At 48.2% G+C, this 20898-nt stretch overlaps 1 protein-coding gene across 1 annotated transcript in view; it reads right to left on the bottom strand.

Annotated features, from left to right (window-relative positions):
• Positions 1–20898, bottom strand: part of EXOSC10 (exosome component 10) — a 289910-nt gene that overhangs the window by 126445 nt on the left and 142567 nt on the right. The window lies entirely within an intron of this gene.

Genomic DNA, 20898 nt, shown 5'->3' with positions numbered 1-20898 from the left:
TTTTATCCACATTGTACTCAGATGGTCTCTGGACCCCAGAATATTTTCAAGAGGATCCACAATGACCAGGCAACCATATGCAGCTGAGTGTGGGAAGACCAAAGTTAACTAATGGTCTGTGTCTCGTGAGGCGTGCAGCCATATTTATTCTAAATGTGATGTTTCGAGGAATACTTAGCTTGAGGTTCAACAGTGCTCATTACAGTCTGGATTCCTCTTCTAATAATAAGGACTACTGTAAATGTCTCCTGAAGCTGCAGTTGTTGGGTATTTCCAGTTCTTTGCATGAATTAAACATCAAAGGGATGAAATTCCGATAGTAAACAAGGTAAAGCATAGAAGGAAAGCACTTTGTGTATCCAGCCTGGTAGGGCGGTACAGTCTAAATGAAGCAAAATGCGCACCTTTCCTAAACCTTAAACCAGTAAAGAATATTCCACTGTGTTTCTCTAGCCTTATACACTGAATAAATATAGGCATTACAAACCACAAGAAAATGTATAATGCAAAGTAGCAGGCGTGTGCTTCTACTGCTCTGAAGCTTTTAGTCATATACAATAAAATTTTAATTGGTCAAGATATACGTATTACCATGAGTCAGTGCAGAGACACTGCTACCGAAACCCACGGACTGTTAAAAGCAAATTACTATTTCTTTTTGATAATGCAGAATTTGTTTCAAACAGTGCCATAACGAAAATACGCTGCTTGCATTTCTCTCACACTCCATAAATCACAAGGCTGCAATTGCATGTCGCACTCTGGTCCCTTATTTGGAAATCTTCTATACGATTTGTCAAGAGTGAAAGCCACAATGAGCATTCATAAAACTAACCATCACACAGGAAAATAAAATGTAATTAGTGTAGCAAAGTGACCCATTTTAGGTGGTCAGTTTCAGTATTTCATTTGCGTTTGGAGACTCACGTGCTGGTAACCATGAACTCCAACATTGGGAAACTGCTATACAGTCCCTAGTGTATGCGGTCCGACCCCTAAAACATGTATACATTGGCTTAAAACTTGATTGGCAAATTTAACTTTCCTATATGGCCATAGTTTATGGTGCAAGAATACACACCTGGTATAGAAAGTTACATGCCACTTGTTGACTACAGGACCTATAGTGCCACCAACTATAGTGGCAGTGAGGACATGGCTTCTGGCCTATCGGCGGCGGCAGCAGCTTGACCCCAGCATCCCGGACCTGTCAAAATCACCCTTTTGACAGATAGGAAAATATGATTTTAAATATTAAATACATTACCCCTAAGCGCACATTGCTGCACACAAGGTAGGGTGCATAATATTTAAGAGTGGAACATTTGTAGTATTAAAAATTGCAGGTTTCTCAAGTGACTAGGCCTAAAAAGATAGTTACTAGCCAGGCTGTAGCTTGCACATAGGAAGAGTCAAAGCATGGATTATACACTTAATTCCATAACTTTTGACCAGTGGCAGCTAAAGCCTCCATTCAAAGTCTTATTTCTATATTTAATAACAAGCCAATCTAACGGTAGTCGAATTTATATTAAATACATTGGAAATGTAACTTTAAGAAAGCTCCCTTTACCTGGATTGAAGCACCTGGAGGAAAATGTGCATTAGCTCTCCAGTAACCGCTCAACCTGTACTTGGCCTGAATTAGGTGCTAAAATTGCTCCAAAAGCAGAAACAATGGTCTGGGAATGGAGAGGTGTTTTTCCTCAATTGGAGACTGTAGGAAGCTGGCTCGCTATATAGCACACCAAAACGAGGTACACTGTGCAGAGAGTCAAGGCAACCCTTATTGGTTTACAGAGGCAAAACATTAAATGCTCTCTTTAGTGGTAGGGTGGGTGTAGGAAGCGGTCTCTTTATATGATTATATAAAAATGAGATATATTGTGTAAAGAGTCCAGGGGTTCCCGTACGAGTTGACGGGGGGCTTGCTATGACAATTCCAAGGTGCCCTTCCAAGGGGTAGTGTGGTCTAGCAGCCTTAGGCTTCCTTATCACAGAGGAGCGGCCAGGTGCAGGGGTGCAAAACAGAGTTGAGTGCCCAATGTTACTCAATGGGGATCGGGCTTCGTGTAAAGAGGCTGCAGGCTCGGACTGGTAGGCCAGCTGGGCAGAACTAACAGGGGGGCTTAGGGAAACCTTTGGTCCACTTCTCCACTGCCCAGGGGCGACAGGTAAAGATGGGTCTTTAGGCGTTGGGTTTTTCTTATAGGGAGAAGTCGCAGAAGAGGGGGCCTGAGTGCTAAGGCTGCAGGCAACGTTGGAGTTCACTGTGGACGAAACAAAGGTGGACTATCTCTGGATTGCTGGCGTACCACTTCAACTTGGGCTTGGAGCGACTAGTGTAGTGGGGTCTTTAGTCGTCGGGTTTCTGCAGTCACAAAGTCCGCACAGGAGTCTTTGGCAGGTCCTCTACTTCTCTGGAGGTCTTGGTTCCTGGGTGAAGTGCTGCCAGTTCTCCCCGGTTTTGGGGACTTAGCAGCTGCAGGACACGTTGACTTTTGGCACAATTGCCCAAGTCAGTAGGCAGGCTGGCAGGGTTGGCGCCAGGTCAGTAGCTGGGTCTTCAGTTCTCAGAAGATGCAGCTCCTCACGTCCTTTGTATTTCAGGTTGGCAAGATCTTATTTCTTGTGCCAGGGCCTCCCCCAATTACTCAATTTAGGGGAGTAAGGGGAGTGTAGGGTAGTAGCCAACAGGCTACATACTCTTGGGGTCATTACGCCTCGTATAGGACTACTTCCTGTAGAAAGTATGGGAGGGGCACGCATATGTGACTAGCTAATTTCCCACCTATCCAGGTCCCAAAGGGATCCACACAAAAGGGGAGGGTTGGGGGGGGCTGGGGGGGGGGGGGGGTCGGGGCGGCTCCCTCTCCTGTGAGGGGAGCCAGATTTGAATGCATTTCAAAGGCGGGAGCAGGTCTGGGAGTGCTAATCAATAGGCCATCCTAGGGGAGGGGGTGTTGGCACCCTCTTCCAGTGCAGGCCACCCATTTGGGGGGTGTCTGGACTGTCCGCAGAAGCGACCGAGATAGTGCCGGGTGTGGCTTGTGGGCAGGAGGTTTCTACCCGCGTCCTGCACTGCAAGAGGCCTGAAGATGCAACGGATATTATCTGAGACAGCGTGAGAGAAGATCGGCAGGTGGCGTACAGAGTCACAGTGATTTCAGCTGGAGGTCTGACTAGGGGGATGTGAAACCTTAATCTCAGAAGTTGGGCGTCCGAACGCCATCATGACAAAAGACAAACCAGTGGGAGGATCTGCCAAGCAGAGCAAGTTGGACCGCTTCACTGGATTGGGTGCTTCTGCTGCAGATCAGGGAGGGGCACAAGGGGTCACCCCAGACAATACCGCGCTCACGGCAGCCATCACACAGTCTAGAGCCGCACTGGAAGCAAAGATTGGCGAGGTGGGCTCCGACGTTACTCTTCAGAGGCAAGATCTTCGAAATACAGTGGAGTGCATTACTGAGGCCGAAACCAGAGACAGGGGAGTAGATGATTCAGTAGTAACATTGCAGAAACAGGTTACATCACTGGAGTCCATCACCAGAGGCCTGGCCTCGCGGGTGGAGGAGGGCAGGGCCAGGAGAAAAAACCTCTGCTTCGTTGGTTTCCCTGAAGGATGCAAAGGGGTGGGGGAGGGGGCCGGGGGAATGGAACAGTTCCTCACTGGGTGGTTGGTGAACTGGCTCCCTCAGGAGTCGCTGTCCGGTTGTTTTGTCATTGAAAGAGCACATAGGGCTCGATGCAGTACCCGCCCCGGGTGCCAGACCGAGGCCTGTCATTGCCAAGATTTTGAATTACCATGACAGGGATGCAATCTTACAACGGGCTAGAATCAAGGAACCTCTGTTGTACGAAAACACTCGCATTCTCATATTCCTGGACTATACAAGACTAGTCCAGCAGAAATGACAATCATTCATGGCTGCTAAGGCCCATCTCCATGAGCTGAAACTTACATACGGATTGCTGTATCCAGCCAAACTGCGGGTGGTGTATCAGTCCAGTACTCTCTTCTTTGAATCGCCAATCGCCAGAGGATGTATTTAATTGGACGGATGAAACGGTTAAGATCCGGTGCCGCACGCCGCCCAGGTTGGAGTCTGATTCCTCGCCCAGTAAGGTCGTCCGCAGGCCACCCAAACCCAAGATCAAAGGCTCCAGGAGGTCGAGATCGAGGCGCTGCTCCAAATCCTGCAGTCACCCTAATCGATCTAAATCGGTGCCCCGGCAGGGGACTTTCGGCATCGTAGCAGCACCAGGACGTATTGCATGGGGGGACGTGTGTCCTATGTCTTGACCAACAAAACGTGGGCAGGGGCTATTACCTCTGTTCGAATTGCACTAGTTAAAGGGAACCTCTGTTTACTATGGGGAGGTTATTAGGGATCCATTGGAGGGGGAGAGCGTTGGACCCTTGTTGGTGTCCGCAAGCCATCTCCGCCGCAACATATACTTCAGCTGTTTTGAGGTATGGGGCGGGGTTGGAGGATATTGGGGAATATTTGTCTTCTGTTTGCACTGCGTTCTTGCCACACATGGTTCTCATTTGCTTGATGGTAAGTCTTACGGATAGGGCGCGACATATACACATACACACACACACACACACCTATATATATACACACATATACACACACCTATATATATACACACATATACACACACACATATATATATACACATATACACACATATATATATACACATATACACGCATATATACACGCATATATACATATACACGCATATTATATATATATATATATATATATATATATATTGCTGCTCCTCATTACGCCAGGTCATGCACTCAAGCACGGGTGCGTGTTGCGAGGGGCGTGCCTCGCTAATATCGCGGCTACTTTTCTTTTCGTTTTGAACAAAAAAAACAGCACTCACGGGAGTAGGATCAGCGTTTTTATTTTTGACCCTTTGAGCACCAGACGCGTTTCGGCTCCTGCCTTTGTCAGTGGTCAGGTACCACTGACAAAGGCAGGAGCCGAAAGCGTCTGGTGCTCAAAGGGTCGAAAATAAAAACGCTGATCCTACTCCCGTGAGTGCTGTTTTCTTTGTTCAAGACGAAAAGAAAAGTAGCCGCGAAAACTTACAATCTTGCACTTTTTATGAACTTGCACGGAACGCTCATTTTTAGGTTTCGACTGCAAAAAAGCTGCGCAAGCAGCTTTTGCGCAGGAGAAATCTAATGAGTACAGTATGTTGCTCGGGAATCCGCCCTCTGGTCCATTGGCTAGCTCCATAAATGGAGGCTAGCCATTGGAACAGAGAGGCGTCCGTCATGGCCGGACCAGATTCGGGGGCGTTCCCGAGAATTTTTGGCTTTTGGCTACGTAAGCCAAAAGCCGGGAACGCCCCCGAATGTGGTCCGGCCGGGCCGCAAGCAAGCCGAAAGTCCCGCCGCCGCTTGTTCCATGCCAGGGGAAAAGTGCCCGGGAGAAAGGAGTGCGGCCGCCAGCGAGGCACCGGTGCAGGAGAGCCCCGCCCGCGGCACCCGAGAAGAGAGCCCAGGCCCCGGCAGAGGAAGGACACCGCAAGCGCCCCGCCCCCTCCTGGGAGCAGTCCGGTGAGTTTTGAAGTTCTCCGTGTCCCTCCTCCCGCCGTCCCCCCTCCCGCTCTCCGTGTGGTCCTGCCTTCCTCCCGGAGCCTGGTAATGAAAGCCTACGAGGTTGTGAAATGAGGCCCATGAATCTGCTACGATATCATGTGAATCTGTCCGGGTGAACTAGCAGAGAACAAGCTGCTCGCATGTACAGACGGAGGACGCCAGGTGGCCTTTATGGAGATGGCGTTTTAATGAAATGTGCAAAATTATAATTGCGCGTGCCCTGAGTTATGTCGGACCGCAATGAAGCGCAGCCTGTGGGACAGGCAGCCGTGAGCGCTCGGGTGCAGTGTACTTGGTAACCCATTTGCATTTGCTTATGAACCAAAGCGCTAACCTTCTGCAGAGCTGCTCTCTGTGGCCGTGGCTGTGCTTAAATTACTGCCGTCATTATAGACTCTGTTGGTGGTACATGCGACATCGGATAGATCCTGTGGTCATCTTTCCTGCTGCTCTTTCGGGTATAAAACGAGCACTGGTCTGGCTTTACCGTGCGAACGTCGGTTTGGACAGGTGTACACAGACTATTGTGGAGTCTCTGTTTGCAACTTACTTCGTTCTGTGCCTCGTACCTCTGTGCTCTTTGTTTTAATCATTTCCCAAGTTTGCAGTGCTGCACATGTATTTGAAAACGTTGAGAAATCCACACCTATTACCTTTACCAGTGCTTGTTGCCTGTGCTTGCGCATGTTCTGTCAGGAATTCCTGGAGTGCTTTAGTTCCCCATCTAAGAATGAAGTAAGCAACGCGAGGTGTTAACATGGAAAAGATGCTGCTCAGAGTGACGTGCCATTCCATCCTCCAATCCCAGCGTGGTGCTTCTTTCTGTCAGTACAGCCCGGAATCACCACCTCCGAAGCGCTAATACCTCCTGCGTGTAAAAGCAGCACCACTAGAACTAGAGTGACATACGCAGAAGCGAGGATGAATACAACCGGACTTCAACAATAAGAAGCATAGACAAAGCCAGTAGGTCTCACTATTTTAAGAATGTCCACCATTTATAGAAACCGTTACTAACATTCTGCCAATACAGGCATTTCATTGTTTTTGTGAGTGCTTGGTTGCCTCATTAAAATAGGTTTGCTTTATTAAGCGAATTTGTACTATGCACCTCTATTTATATTAGAAAAGTGTGTTTTCTACTTGGTGTGCTTCAGTAGTGATGGGTGTGAGTGTTGCCGGTAGTGTTATTACTAATCTGTGTGGGGTGTGAAGGTAATGTGTGACTGCTAATGTGTAAAAGTACTCCTGGTAGCGTGTGGATGCTAGCCGGTGAGGGGAGTGAATATGCTTCCAGTTGTGTGTGACTGCTAGTCTGTGGTGGATGGGGGGGCTTTTAGTTGCATGTGACTACAACATTCGGAGGGTTGTTAGCCCTGCTAGTAGTGTGTTGTGCTAGTCTGTGAGGGGTGTGACTGCTACTCTCGGAGTGCTGTTAGCGCTGCTGGTAGTGTGTGGTGCTAGTCTGTGAGGGGTGTGAGTGCTTGTGATAGTGTGACTGCTACTCTCGGAGGGCTGTTAGTGCTGCTGGTAGTGTGTGGTGCTAGTCTGTGAGGGGTGTGAGTGCTTGTGATAGTGTGACTGCTACTCTCGGAGGGTGGTTTGCGCTTCTGGTAGTGTGTGGTGCTAGTCTGTGAGGGGTGTGAGTGCTTGTGATAGTGTGACTGCTACTCTCGGAGGGTTAGCGCTGCTGGTACTGTGTGGTGCTAGTCTGTGAGGGGTGTGATTGCTTGTGATAGTGTGACTGCTACTCTCGGAGGGTTGTTAGTGCTGCTGGTAGTGTGTGGTGCTTGTCTGTGAGTGCTTGTGATATTGTGACGGCTACTCTGTTAGGCTTTTAGTAGAGTAGGGTTGCTGGTCTTTGAGAGGTGGGAAAGTGCTATTGGTAGAGTAGAGAGAGTGCAGAGTAGAGAGAGTGCAGAGTAGAGAGAGTGCAGAGTAGAGAGAGTGCAGAGTAGAGAGAGTGCAGAGTAGAGAGAGTGCAGAGTAGAGAGAGTGCAGAGTAGAGAGAGTGCAGAGTAGAGAGAGTGCAGAGTAGAGAGAGTGCAGAGTAGAGAGTGTGCAGAGTAGAGAGTGTGCAGAGTAGAGAGTGTGCAGAGTAGAGAGTGTGCAGAGTAGAGAGTGTGCAGAGTGACTAGGGAGTGCTAGGGACTGCAGAGTGACTAGGGAGTGCTAGGGACTGCAGAGTGACTAGGGAGTGCTAGGGACTGCAGAGTGACTAGGGAGTGCTAGGGAGTGCAGAGTGACTAGGGAGTGCAGAGTGACTAGGGAGTGCAGAGTGACTAGGGAGTGCAGAGTGACTAGGGAGTGCAGAGTGACTAGGGAGTGCAGAGTGACTAGGGAGTGCAGAGTGACTAGGGAGTGCAGAGTGACTAGGGAGTGCAGAGTGACTAGGGAGTGCAGAGTGACTAGGGAGTGCAGAGTGACTGAGGGAGTGCTAGGGAGTGCAGAGTGACTGCAAAGTGACTGCTAGAGATTAAGCTAATGGCAATGTAAATGACAATAAAGAAACGTCGGGGGTGGGATGCACACCATAATATTCCAACTTTTCTCCGTTTAATCCAAATGTAATCCGGTTTAGCGTGCAACTTTGGCTCAGTGTCATGCCCAAATGACACAATTTAGACAGAAACTCTGATACAAGGGGAGACCTTTCTCCCCACACCTGTGCACAGCAACAATTAGCCTTTGCAGGCGTGTTTATTTCCTTGCTTAATCTTGACTTTTTTTCATTTGACTTTAAATGTTACTTCCTTTTACTCCTGCTACGATGTTAATCCACACGAAAAAATGCGCGCCTTTTTCCAAGTTTCTTATGTACCCATCCAGACCTCATCAGGAACACGACTGAAGCGTTATTCATAAAAAGCAGCTTTTATTCATGTTACTGCCCAATGCATTTCGGGCTTAACTAGCCCTTCGCAGGGGTCACTGTAACATCCCGCCGCTGATCTAAAACGTCCTCGATATATATATTGAGGACGTTTTAGATCAGCGGCGGGATGTTACAGTTCCCGCCGCTGATCTAAAACGTCCTCGATATATATATCGAGGACGTTTTAGATCAGCGGCGGGATGTTACAGTGACCCCTGACGAAGGGGGGACAGATTTAGTAGGGGTTAAAATATTGTTCAAAAACTCTTGCCTCCTACTTATGGTAGCTTATCGCCCTCCGCAGCCCTCCCACACTTTCACTGACCTTTTCATGGAAGTTGTTACGGATCTATGCACCCGCTACAAAAGATTATTAATAGTAGGCGACTAACTTCCACTGGGATAACATTCAAAAGGATCCTACAGCACACGTCAGTTTGATTTCGCTATGAAAGCACTAGATCTCCGTCAATTGGTGGACAGCCCTACACATATTAAAGGCCACATTCTTGATCTTATCTGGTCATCGCAGCCACTGGCTATACTAATAAAAATTAGCCCTTGTGTTTGGTCTGATTACTCACTAGTCAGCTGCTGGGTTCCGAGCGACAGTCAGCCATTACAGTCACCACCAGCCTGGAGACTGGTACGTGACTGGAAAAAGGTGGAAGCAAGCCATCTAGCTGCTATCCTAGATACAGTCCTTAGCATTAATCCCCAGCCAGCCACCTTGGCACAGGTAAATGACCAACTTATGGCTATCATCCGCTCCGCCCTGGATCAAATAGTACCAGTAAGAAAGGTAAAAATCAGAGACCAAGGCCATGGCACCCCTTGGTTCAATGATCTACTTAGGGATTTTTTTAAAAAACCTCTGTCAAGCTGAGAGGAGGTGGCGGCAAAATTACAAGCTAGATGGCCTCCACTCCTACAAATCTGTCTTCTCCTCCTATAAACATGCCATCACAGAAAGAAAGGCAGAATACTACGAGGGCAGAATCCAGCTAGCTGTAAATAAGCAAAAAGAAACTTTCAAAATCTTGAAAGAACTCAGCCAAAAAACGGAGGCGAAGTCATCAGCCCCCACCCCTTATAGATTGCGACGCTTTCCAGGCCTTTTTCCTCCAAAAAGTTGATGATATTCTACTAGAAATTGAGAACTCTTCAATTAGCCGTGGCTCTTCCCCTCAACTGACAGCCCCCCTTTCCCCTGAAGCCCGCCTTGCTAAATTTCCCCTTTTGGATGCTCAATCTCTTCTCCCTCTTGTGAACCGGGTGAAATCAGGTTCGCCAGCAGACCCGTGCCCTCTGAGAATTTTTCAACTGGCTGCTCCCAGTTCAGAAGGTTCTATTCTCAAGCTACTTAATGCCTCCCTGGAAATAGGCTCTCTCCCTCCCGCACTGAAAGAGGCTAGAGTTATCCCCCTACTTAAAAAGCCAAAAGTGGATGCCTCTATCTTTAAAAACGATAGGCCAATCTCCCAGCTCCCATATTTAACTAAAGTACTTGAACAACATGTCCTCAAAATACTTTCTACCTTCCTTGAGGAACATAGACTGCTACATCCCAGACAGGCTGGCTTTAGAGCTCATCATAGTACGGAACTGGTGATGCTGTCTGTTCTGGATGAGATGAGTGTTATGGCTGACACGAAAGTATCGAGTGCCCTGATTCTAATAGATCTGACAGCAGCATTCGATACGGTCAGCCATAAAACCCTCTTGTCCCATCTTGCCAATGTGGGTATAGAGGGACCTGCCATTCAATGGCTTGAATCCTTCTTGTCCAATCGGACGCAGTTAGGTGATCACGTATCGTTCACCGGCTCCCTGATTTGTGGTGTCCAGCAGGGCTCGGCGTTGTCCCCCTTGCTTTTCAATCTATATCTACAACCATTGGTGGAGACTCTGGCCCAATTGGACTGCCAGGTCATCAATTATGCAGACGACACCCAGCTCCTTGTACGGATTAACAACTCCAGTGTTACTCAGGAACAAGTACAAGAGGTATTGCGCTTTACAGCGAGCTGGATGACTGACAACTCACTTAAAATAAACCCAGATAAGATGGAAATTCTGGTTGTCCCACACACCAATAGCCCATGGTGTGACCTGTTTTGGGCACGGGAGTTGGGAGTCATCCCTACTCCAGTCCCAGTGGTAAAAAGCTTGGGTATTAAAATCGATACCGAACTTTCAATGAACAATCAAGTGAGGTGTTTGCGGAAACTTGTCCCCCTCCTCACCACAGTTTCTCTACAGGCAATTGTCTCTGCTACAATACTGTCCAGGCTAGACTATGGGAATGCCCTATACATCGTCCTCCCTTGGAAACTGACAAGAAGACTGCAGGTTGTGCAGAACGATGCGGCACGCCTCATTTTTGATCTACCAAGACGGGCTCACGCTTCTCCACTGCTCTCGAAATTACATTGGCTCCCTATTAGGCAGCGAGCAGTTTAAGGGCCTTTGCATTGCCCATAAGGCCATTTATGGTCAGGCCCCCTCTTACATCAAGGACCGCCTAATGAGTTACATCCCTGCTCGGACTCTTTGTTCTTCTGTTGCCTGCAGCCTGGTCACCCCACGCTTTCATTCTTCTCTTAAAGGAGGCAGAGCTTTTTCCACCTTGATACCACAGCTCTGGAACTACTTACCTGAAAATTTGCGCAAGGAACCAGTCCTCCTTCCGTTTAGGAAAAAACTCAAGACTATCTTGTTTCTGGAGGCACCGACTACGAAATAATTCGTTCACACTAGCTTACAGGCATTGTCTGTGTAGAAGCGCGAAGATACCCGATGGTGAACCAGCGCTATACAAAGCTAATTAACATAACAATTAAACAAAATGCAGCCTTCCATAGTCATGCTGAGCATTGTTGCAAGAAATTCTTTTGCACATAAATACATTCCAATAAAGAAGGGAGAAAGAAAGCATTTGCAAGCTGCTTTAATATACAGCAGAAATCACAATCCTGCAAAGAGGAATGAAAAAACATTGTCAGCACATAGGCTGCATTGTAGAAACATTAGTGTAGAAAGCTGAAAAGCTAACCCACAGAAACACTCAGAATAAACTGGCTTCCCATCATGCCTCAAGGGTGACAGTTAGGTCAGTTGTTCTTTGCGGATACCCGCAGACCATTTTACAAAGAGATGTATGCATCATGTTCACTTGCCGGGGAGGCGGTGGGTTGCTTATGACTTTGATGAGGATACCCCTGAAAGAGAACTAGAATTACAGGTAAGTAACGCATCCTTCTCTTCCAGGGAATCCTCATCAATAGTCATAAGCACATGAATTGAATAGCAAGTCCATCCCCTCATCCTGCGGGCAAGTAAACAGAGTACAATCAAGATACATAGCAGCCATAAGGCATATACAGACTCCAATAGGTTACCATTAGAACAGATTCCTCAAGGAGGCCTGGCTCACTTGGGTATCTGCCCTGGAGTCAGAATCCAGACAGTAATGTCTGGTAAACGTATGGACCGATTTCCAAGTTGCAGCCTTGCAAATCTCAGCCATCAGTACATTGTGTAGGAATGCAACCGTAGCAGCCTTGCTCCTAGTAGAGTGAGCTTTAGAGGAGGCAAACAGAGGCTTATTCGCGATTTGGCAGGCCAACTTTATACAAGATACTATCCATCTTGAAATGGATCTTTTAGAAACTAGGAAGCCTGTTCTAACAGAGCCATAGTTTACAAACAATTGATCAGTCTTTCTAATGGATTTTGTTGCCTCCAAATAGAATTTGAGAACCCTCTTAAGGTCTAGCAAATGAAGAGACCTTTCCGCTGGTGTAGTAGGATTGGGAAAGAAAGAGAGTAGAGAAATTGTCTGATTAACATGGAACACAAACACAACCTTGGGCAGGAAGGAAGGGTGAGTTTGCATAACCACCCTATTATGGTGGAAACCTGTATAGGGTTCCTTAGAACAAAGTGCTTGTATTTCACTCACAATGCATGCTGATGTAATTGCCACTAGAAAGGCTACTTTCCAAGTAAGGTACTGTAATGTGGCCTTATGAATGGGTTCAAATGGAGGACCCATCAATTTGGATAAGACTAGATTCAACTCCCAAGGAGGAGAAGGAGGTCGAAAAGGAGGATAAACCTTCTTCAACCCCTGTAGGGAGTCCTTGACTATCTGAAGTTGATACGATATGCTGTGATGGCCGCCAAATGTACTTTTATGGATGAATACTTCCAACCAGATTTGGCCAAGTTGACTAGATATGGCAAGATTACCTCTTCTTGCCTGTTAACTGTACTCCAACCATTACAGATACACCACAAGTAAAACCTTTTCCACTTAAGAGAGTATGAGGTTCTTGTGAAAGGTATCTGACTCCCTGAAAATGTCCATGCAATCCTGAGGGAGGTTCAAATGTCCGTACTGCAGGACTTCAGGAGCCATGCTGCCAAGCTGAGTGAGGGAAGGCTGGGGGGCAGAATCTTACCTCCCATTTTGGCGAGAAGGTACGGCCTGCACGGAAGTCTCTGATGCGGGGGAACCGGGAGTTGCAACAGGTCCGGATACCACCATTGGTGAGGCCAATATGGTGCTATGAGGATCATAGCCATTCTGGATCAGAGAAGTTTGGCCACAACCTTCAGAATCAGAGGGAGGGGTAGAAAGGCGTATGCAAACGTCCCTGTCCAGTCTATCAAAAGAGCATTCCCCCTCGTTCCTGGTCGGTAAAACCTGGATGCGAAGGCGTGGCATTTTCTGTTTTGATCGTCTGTAAAGAGGTCGATGAAAGGATGACCTCGTTGATGAAAGATGTCCGCCACCACTTCGTCGTTGAGCACCCAGTCTTCTTACTCTTCGAAGTGACGACTGAGGGCTTTTGCTCACCACTTCTGTTCTCCCAGCAGATGCACTGCCATGATCGATAGGTTCCTGGCTAGCAGCCAGTGCCAGATCGCCTGGGATTCGAGAGACAGAGGGCGAGAGCGTGTTCCACCTGGTTTGTTCAAGTAATACATGGAGGTTGTATTGTCTGTTTGTACTAGGATCAATCCGGACTGAATGGATGGCTGAAATGCCTTGAAGGCTAAATGAACCACCCGCAGTTCCAGCATATTGATATGATGCATCTGCCTTGAGTTTACAGATGACCCAGATGCGCTCCCCAACCCTGAAGCGATGCATCCGTGATCAGGGATTGTTGTGGCAAAGGTTGATGAAAAGGGACTCCCACCAGAAGGTTCTGTGGTTGCAGCCACCAGGGAATGGACTTCTTTGCTGTGGGAAAGAGAATCTTGTTCCACTGAACAGAAGATTGATTCCATTTGTCCTCGAGATCTTGTTGCAACGGTCTCATCCTCCATCTGGCGTCTGGTATGAGAAAAATGCAAGAGGCCATCGACCCCAACAGAGAAGCCACCTGTCTTACTGATGGCTGATGAGCTTGAAGGATGATGTTGCCTTTGTGTCTCATTGATGACAATCTCTCCTCCGAAGGAAAACATTTTCCGAGGTTGGAGTTTAGGTTGGCGCCCAGATAGCTGAGTGATAGGGTCGGTTGAAGAACCGATTTGTCCAGGTTGACATGCAGGCCTAAGCATTGAAGGAGATCCAGGCAGATGTGAAGATGTTCCTGCACCATTTGAGGAGATGATCCCTTCAACAGCCAGTCGTCCAGGTATGGATACACGAACTGGCCTTAGCAATGTAATGCTGCCGCTACTACTGCCATGCATTTCGTGAATACCCTCAGAGCTGATTTTAGGCCAAAGGGTAAGACCTTGAACTGGTAATGTTTTGTTCCCACCATGAACCGCAAGAACTTGAGATGTTGTGTTGTGATTGGAATGTGGAAGTACGCATCTTGGAGGTTCACCAAACACATCCATTCGCCTTTCTTCAGACGTGGGAATATTTGATGGAGCGCCAACATTCGAAACTTCTCGTTTTTGATGAACTTGTTCAGAGAACGTAGGTCTAGAATAAGTCGGAACTTGTTCGGCTGGTCTTTTTTCTGAACAAGAAACTATCTTGAGTAAACTCCCTTTCCTCTCTGTACAGGAGGAACCTCTTCTATTGCTAGTTTCTAGAGAAGGGTTGAAACTTCCTGACGCAGGAGTTCCAGATGTAGGTGACAAGAGTTTACCGGAGACATGTCTCTTGGGGACGCACAAAAGCATACTGTGTACCCATTTTTTTGTATATTCAGCACCCACTGATCTTTGGTTATGTTGCGCCATTCTTGAATGTAACTTGAGATACTTCCTCTCACTGGAGTGTGCAACGGTGCTAGCGGAAGCAGAAACTCATTGCTTCCCTGGAGTTTTTGTTGCGGAGGAGGACTACCGTTATGTCCTCCTCTTCCTCTAGAGGAACGACTGCCTAGGTACTGAGACTTGCCCGGTTTGTTTTGCGACTGTTGAGGGGTTTGAACCCTCTGTTCATAATTTTTCCGATTCTAGGGCCTGTATCGCCTCCTATGCTCCTTTTTCTTTTCCAGGCCCACAGCCTTTAAGATGTCCAACTCTGCTATCATCCTGGGCATTTCTTCGTCTGTGTGTGCACCAAACAGTGAAGTGTCAGAAAACGGGAGATTCAGGATGCTCTGTTGTGCCTCCGGTTTTAACGCTGTGAGGCGCACCCAGGAAGAGCTTCCTGCACATATGCCATGTGCATAAGAGTGAGCAGCCAGAGAAGCACCCTCTGCTGCAGTGCGGTTTACCTGGTTGGCCACCAGAGCACCTTCCTGTAGGATCTCAGAGAAGTCCTGTTGATCCTCACATGGGAGTTTTTCCTTGAAACGCTCCAGTGAATCCCATAAGGACCTGTCATAACGGCCCAGCAGAGACGGAGCATTGGACACTTGAAGAGAAGACGCTGCAGAGCCACAAGCCTTCCGTCCCCAAGAATCTTGCGCTCTACTCTCTTTATCCAGAGGAGCGGAGGAGGAAGATGCAACTGCGTGTATCTTCTTTGCTGCTGCAATAATGACAAAGTCCGGAGGTGGATCCAATTTGAGAAAAAGAGGATCTAATGCAGCTGGTTTGTATTTTTTTGAGATCCGAGCTGGAGCTTCTTTAGCCCGTGATGGAGCGAGGAAGATATCCATTACTGGCTCGATGATACCAGGGACCAAAGGAAGCAATGGCCTAGCTGCAGACCTATGATGAAGGGTCTAGAAAATGATAGACGTGGTTGTTGGAGGAGCTGACATGGTGATGTCTACCTTTTGAGCTCCTCTGGTGAGAACATCATGAAAGGTGTTCACATCATCAATAGGCGACACTTTGGAAGGAGGACTATCTGTCAGGGTAGGAGAGTAATCCCTTTTGGACGAGTGTGTCAAAGAGCAAGACCAAGATGGTGTACACCGCCTCTTGCGATGCCCCTGAGTCGACCTGCGTTCAGGGGATCTGCCTCGGTGTTCTCTGGTCCTAGTGGTGGGTGACCTATCCACTTCCTGCACGAGACATTGCAATGGTGATCTGTGCAGCGGACTGGAATAGTCTGTAGGCCGCTGAGCATGACCTGCGGGCACTGCCTGCCAATGATGGAGAAGCTGGAGCCATCTGTGAGAGAGATGGATGGAAGGAGATCGCTGTACCCTTGGAGAAACTCTTGGGGGTGATCTTAAAGGCTCCTGCGAATGAACAGAAGCACTGCGTGATGATGCAATCGTCTGGGGCGAGCTCCGAATAGAATGAGAGGAATCTCTGCTGCTTCTGGAGCGTGATCGGCATCTTGATGAGCAACTTGACGTCAATGGGCAGTGTCTCGACGTCGACCGGCTCTGTCACCATCACTGGTGAGTCCTTAGAACCGGATTGTCTCCTCGACTTCGATTTTTCAGTGTGCTTCGACGTATGGTGATACGTCTAATATCTAGAGCCCATAGACCTCGCCTTTGACGTATAGCGTACAGGAGACCTCAACGATGAGCGGGTGGACGGAGAAATCCTTCTCAACGTCAATCTTTCTCTCAACACGGACCGTCTCCTAGAAGTCAGTGGAGTTGAGATCGGGGCACTTCTCGCTGTCGACAGAGACCGCCGCCTCGACGTCGAACGACGTTTGGTATATCTCACTCTTTGTCTCGCCGTCGAATATCTCGCCGGTGAGGATTGAGCCTTCGACGTCGAATGCTGCTTGGACGACGAAGGAGGCGATGAGCGTCTAGCCTCAGATGCAGAGGCGTGTCTCGACGTTGACCGCCGCCTGGTTGACGGCAACGGAGATGTCTGCTTCAACTCCGATAGCTGGTGACCCGGCGACTGTCTCGACGTTAAACGCCGAATAGACGGCAATAATGGAGATCTGCTTCGACGTTCGGTGAGCCCGCACCAAGGGAGAGCGACTCCTCGACGCCGATAGTCACCGGGTTGACGACGGCGGAGCATCAGACGTACCGGTGTTCTCCGGCGACCACCGGTGTTCTCTCGACGGTCTTCTCATCAACATTTTAGTTGCCGATAAAGGGATTTGAGGCGCCAAGGCCAATGGAGAGCATACGGGAACCTTACTTCTAGATGGAGTGGTGGCTCGCTCTTTCCTCTTCTTCATCGGTAACCTGCCTCTAGAAGGAGATTTTCTCTTCTCAGCCAGCCCATAGAGGCGAAACCTCTCCCGGTCTTTCAAAGTTCTCTTGGACAGCAGCTGGCAAGTCTTAGGATTATGTTCAGGAGGAAGGCATAGAATACAGACAGGATGGGAGTCTGTTTTAGCCTTCTTGCCACAGGAAGGGCAAGGGTCAAAAAGGGAGGACATTTCTGACTGAAAAACAATGCTCAACTCTCTCAAAAACAGGAGGAATACTCCAACACCAAAAAGACGTCAAAGTAAAAGGGTTTTGACAACAAAATAGAAGTATTTTTTGACAGAAATCAGAAAAAAGCTAGAGCTGAAGTAACCAGGGTCCTGACAGAAGGAGCCGGAAAGAACAAGTGACCTAACTCTCACCGCTGAGGCATTATGGGAAGCTAGGGGTCATGGCTGCCTTACAGGCACAGTGCCAGTTTATTCTGAGTGTTTCTGTGGGTTAGCGTTTCAGCTTTCTAGACAAATGTTTCTCCAAAGCAGCCTATGTGAGGGCCATGTTTTTTCATTCTTCCTTGCAGGATTGTGATTTCTGCTGTATATTGAAGCAGTTTTAAAATGCTTTCTTTCTCCCTGCTTTATTGGAATGTATTTATGTACAAAAGAATTTCTTGCAACATTGCTCAGCAGGACTATGGAAGGCTGCATTGTATATAGATATAGAGAGCTACATATACGTTTTTCACATGTGATGTGTTTCCAGGGAACCGCACATAGGCGGGAATATTCATGTGCTTATGACTATTGATGAGGATCCCCTGGGAGAGAAACATCGTACCTATTTGGGCACGGATAAGGGAGGAAATTAAAACTTGGTCGCAACATGCCCCTCTCTCTCTATGGCAGATTGGCAATCTTTAAAATGGTGTCAATACCGCACCTGCTTTATCAACTGCAGAACCATCCACACCCGGTGCCCCCTTCGTGATTTCGCCAGGTAAATGCGGCGCTGGGTCACTTCCTGTGGGCTAGAAGGACTTCCAGGGTGGCGCTGCGGACTAGCTTACAGTCAACATATAACATCAGATATCCATTCGTACTACATGGCCTTGCATCTTCTGGTCCTTAATGAATGGTGGTATGGTGACAGAGAATACCCAGTCCTTTTTTCAGTGGAGCGGAGGTGTATGGGGGAGTCCACCTTGCATACCATTCAATACTCTGCGTCGCTACGTACTTCTTTACCGTCGGCCACTCAGGTGGTGTTTCGGGTGTGGAAACAGTCCCTCCGTAAGATGGTATGGTGGAATAAGCTAACTAGGGAGACCAGCTGTGGCATAATGGCCGTTTGTCGCAGCTAGTCACGCTACCTGGATTTCAAGGTTGAGATAATATAGGAATTTCCACATTAGGGGCTGTAATTCGAGGTTCGGTCCTCAAATCTTTTCAAGCTCTTCAGCAAGAGTACCATATGCCAAGAACTCAGGTCTATAAATACCTCCAATTTGGCATGCCATTTATCCGAGTATTTAGGGGCTAGAGGCTCTCCCTGAATTCTGTCCGATTGAGGCCACGGTCTTCATGGGAGATCTGCAAGAGCATAAGATACCAAAGATTTATCAATCTTTGGTCACTCATAGCTCCACTACGCTGGATAAACTCATAGAGGCTTGGGTTGGGGATGTGGGCCAACTGGATCAAGACGACTGGATGGCTGCACTGGCCTCACCTAGAGGAGCAGCGATATCTATGAGGCTACGCCTCATTCAATTTAAATACCTCCCCTGGGTTTATTACACTAAGTTCAGGCTGTGGAGGGCGGGTCTGGTGGCATCCTCAATGTGCCTGTGTTGTGGGCAAGAAGAGAAGTTCCTAATTCATTCTATTTGGCACTGTACAGCACTCACGAAATTTTGGAGAGGAGTGTTGGCCTGTTTGGCGGAGGTGTTGGGGTGGGAGATCCCCTCCTCACCAAGATTGACAATTCTGCATATTATGGGGGGCATAGGAAGTCATATATACAAGAGGTATCTACTGCTGCTGGGGCTGACCTTGGCCAAAAGAGATATAGCAAGGCTGTGGAAGGTGACGGCCCCTCCCTCTCTCTCGGCCTGGAAAAATGGGCTGGACTTTAGCATGGGGTTAGAAATCCCGATATTTAAGGCTAGGGGCTGCCTGCAAAAACACCCCAAAATCTGGAAACGGTGGCCAGATTATCGAGGCTTGGTATTGGACCCGTGCCCCCGGTGGACGCATGTGTATCTACCTTGATATGTGGGCCCCTAAGGTAAGGGACTGGAAATGTGGCAAAGGGATTGATTTGTTGGGATGGGAGATTTGGTGGCAGCCGAAACGCAGCTGTGAGTAGTGCAACGGGGGCGGGGGTTGAGGTGTTTATGTTATGCTGTATTGCATGACTTTTACGATAATAATATATAAGGAGTAGTTTCTCTCCTGCAACTCCAGTTCGGGAGGGGTATCTCTGTTATAGTCATAATCTAGTGAATAGTCCCGCCCATGTGCGTGGACCCCGGAGCAATCAAAAATAATCTCTTAAGTTGTCAAAAAATGCAGAACTGCAAAGACACTTAAGAGAGAATTTAAAGACAGATAATGCAGCCTATATCCACTGTGAGAAGGTGGCCTGATATGCAGTGCTCACTATTCTAGTGAACACTATGTATCAGTCCAGCAACCCTTATTGATGATTGGTTGTAAGTCAACCTTATAGACCAGCTATCCTAGTAGCGTGGATACGAGCAGTCTAAGGCTAAAGACTCGAGAGGGCGTGTTAAGCCAGCTGTTATACCACACAGATACCCTTTGAATACCAAGTGAAAGGACACCACACAAGTGTTATGAAAATAAACAGTGTATTTATTAAAATCACAACAGCCCTGTACTCTTTATGAGGACAGGGTACTAAGCACAAAACAAAACTCTTATGAAAATACTTAAGTTAGCACAGTATACACAAATGCCCTAGGGGCACGGAAAACCATATACTCTGAAAGTGGAATGCGAAATTACTAGCAGGTAAGTACAGTACTAATAGCCTTTGGAATCGCTAGGACTTGACTATAGAATCGTTAGATTACTTCTAGGAGACCCAGGGGACTAGGGTGCAGAGTGTGCACTCTCACGCGTGATGCGGGACAAAGTCTATGGTAGCTAGTAATGACAAAGTTAGTGTTCTCGGGCGAACCCGACCTGGTAGGGAGAAAACGAAAGTGGATCCTGACCCTTGGATAGTGAGGCTATGCTGGGGCACCGAAATGCCGAAGTTACCTAGCCCAGGGGCTGCAGCTGCATAGGACTCAAAAGACGTCGGGAATCCTCGTTGCCGGACCTGGAAGAAAGAAGTTGCTGGCAGGCGACCAGTGAAGAAAGTTCGATGGATCCAAGCCTGGATCGAAGGAAGATGACACCTGAAAGCAGAGGGGACCAAGTTCGAGACTACTAGCCAGTAGTCAGTGGGCACCAGGAGGGCACCGGATGGTAGCCACCTCGACTAGGTGAGTGGGTGACGCTGTGCTCGCAGATCTTACGGACCAGGAGGCGTTGTCGGCGACCAGGATGGAGGAGCGAGCTGTCCCACGATGATTGAAGCTGTCGGCGTCGCTGGACCCAGGATTGGGCAACAAAGCCTTGGCAAATTCAAGCCCACGCGATGGACCTAAAATGGCGTCTGGAGTGGACCAGGAGGGTCCGGGGTGCTTCTCTGTTGCAAGGAAGCAAGGGCCAGTCTGGAGCAACCAGACCAGCAGCAGTGATATCGTCGGGCGTCGTGAAGAAGGCCACAAGCCAGCCAGCTAGTAGCCACACAGCGCGGTGAGCACGCAAAAGCAGAAGGGCCCCACGCAGATCGTGGAGATGCTGGAG

Source organism: Lissotriton vulgaris, chromosome 5 (genome assembly GCF_964263255.1).
Source record: "Lissotriton vulgaris chromosome 5, aLisVul1.2, whole genome shotgun sequence".
NCBI lineage: Eukaryota > Metazoa > Chordata > Amphibia > Caudata > Salamandridae > Lissotriton > Lissotriton vulgaris.
The sequence above is the reverse complement of the archived record's forward strand: the minus strand, read 5'-3'. Positions and strand labels throughout refer to the sequence as shown.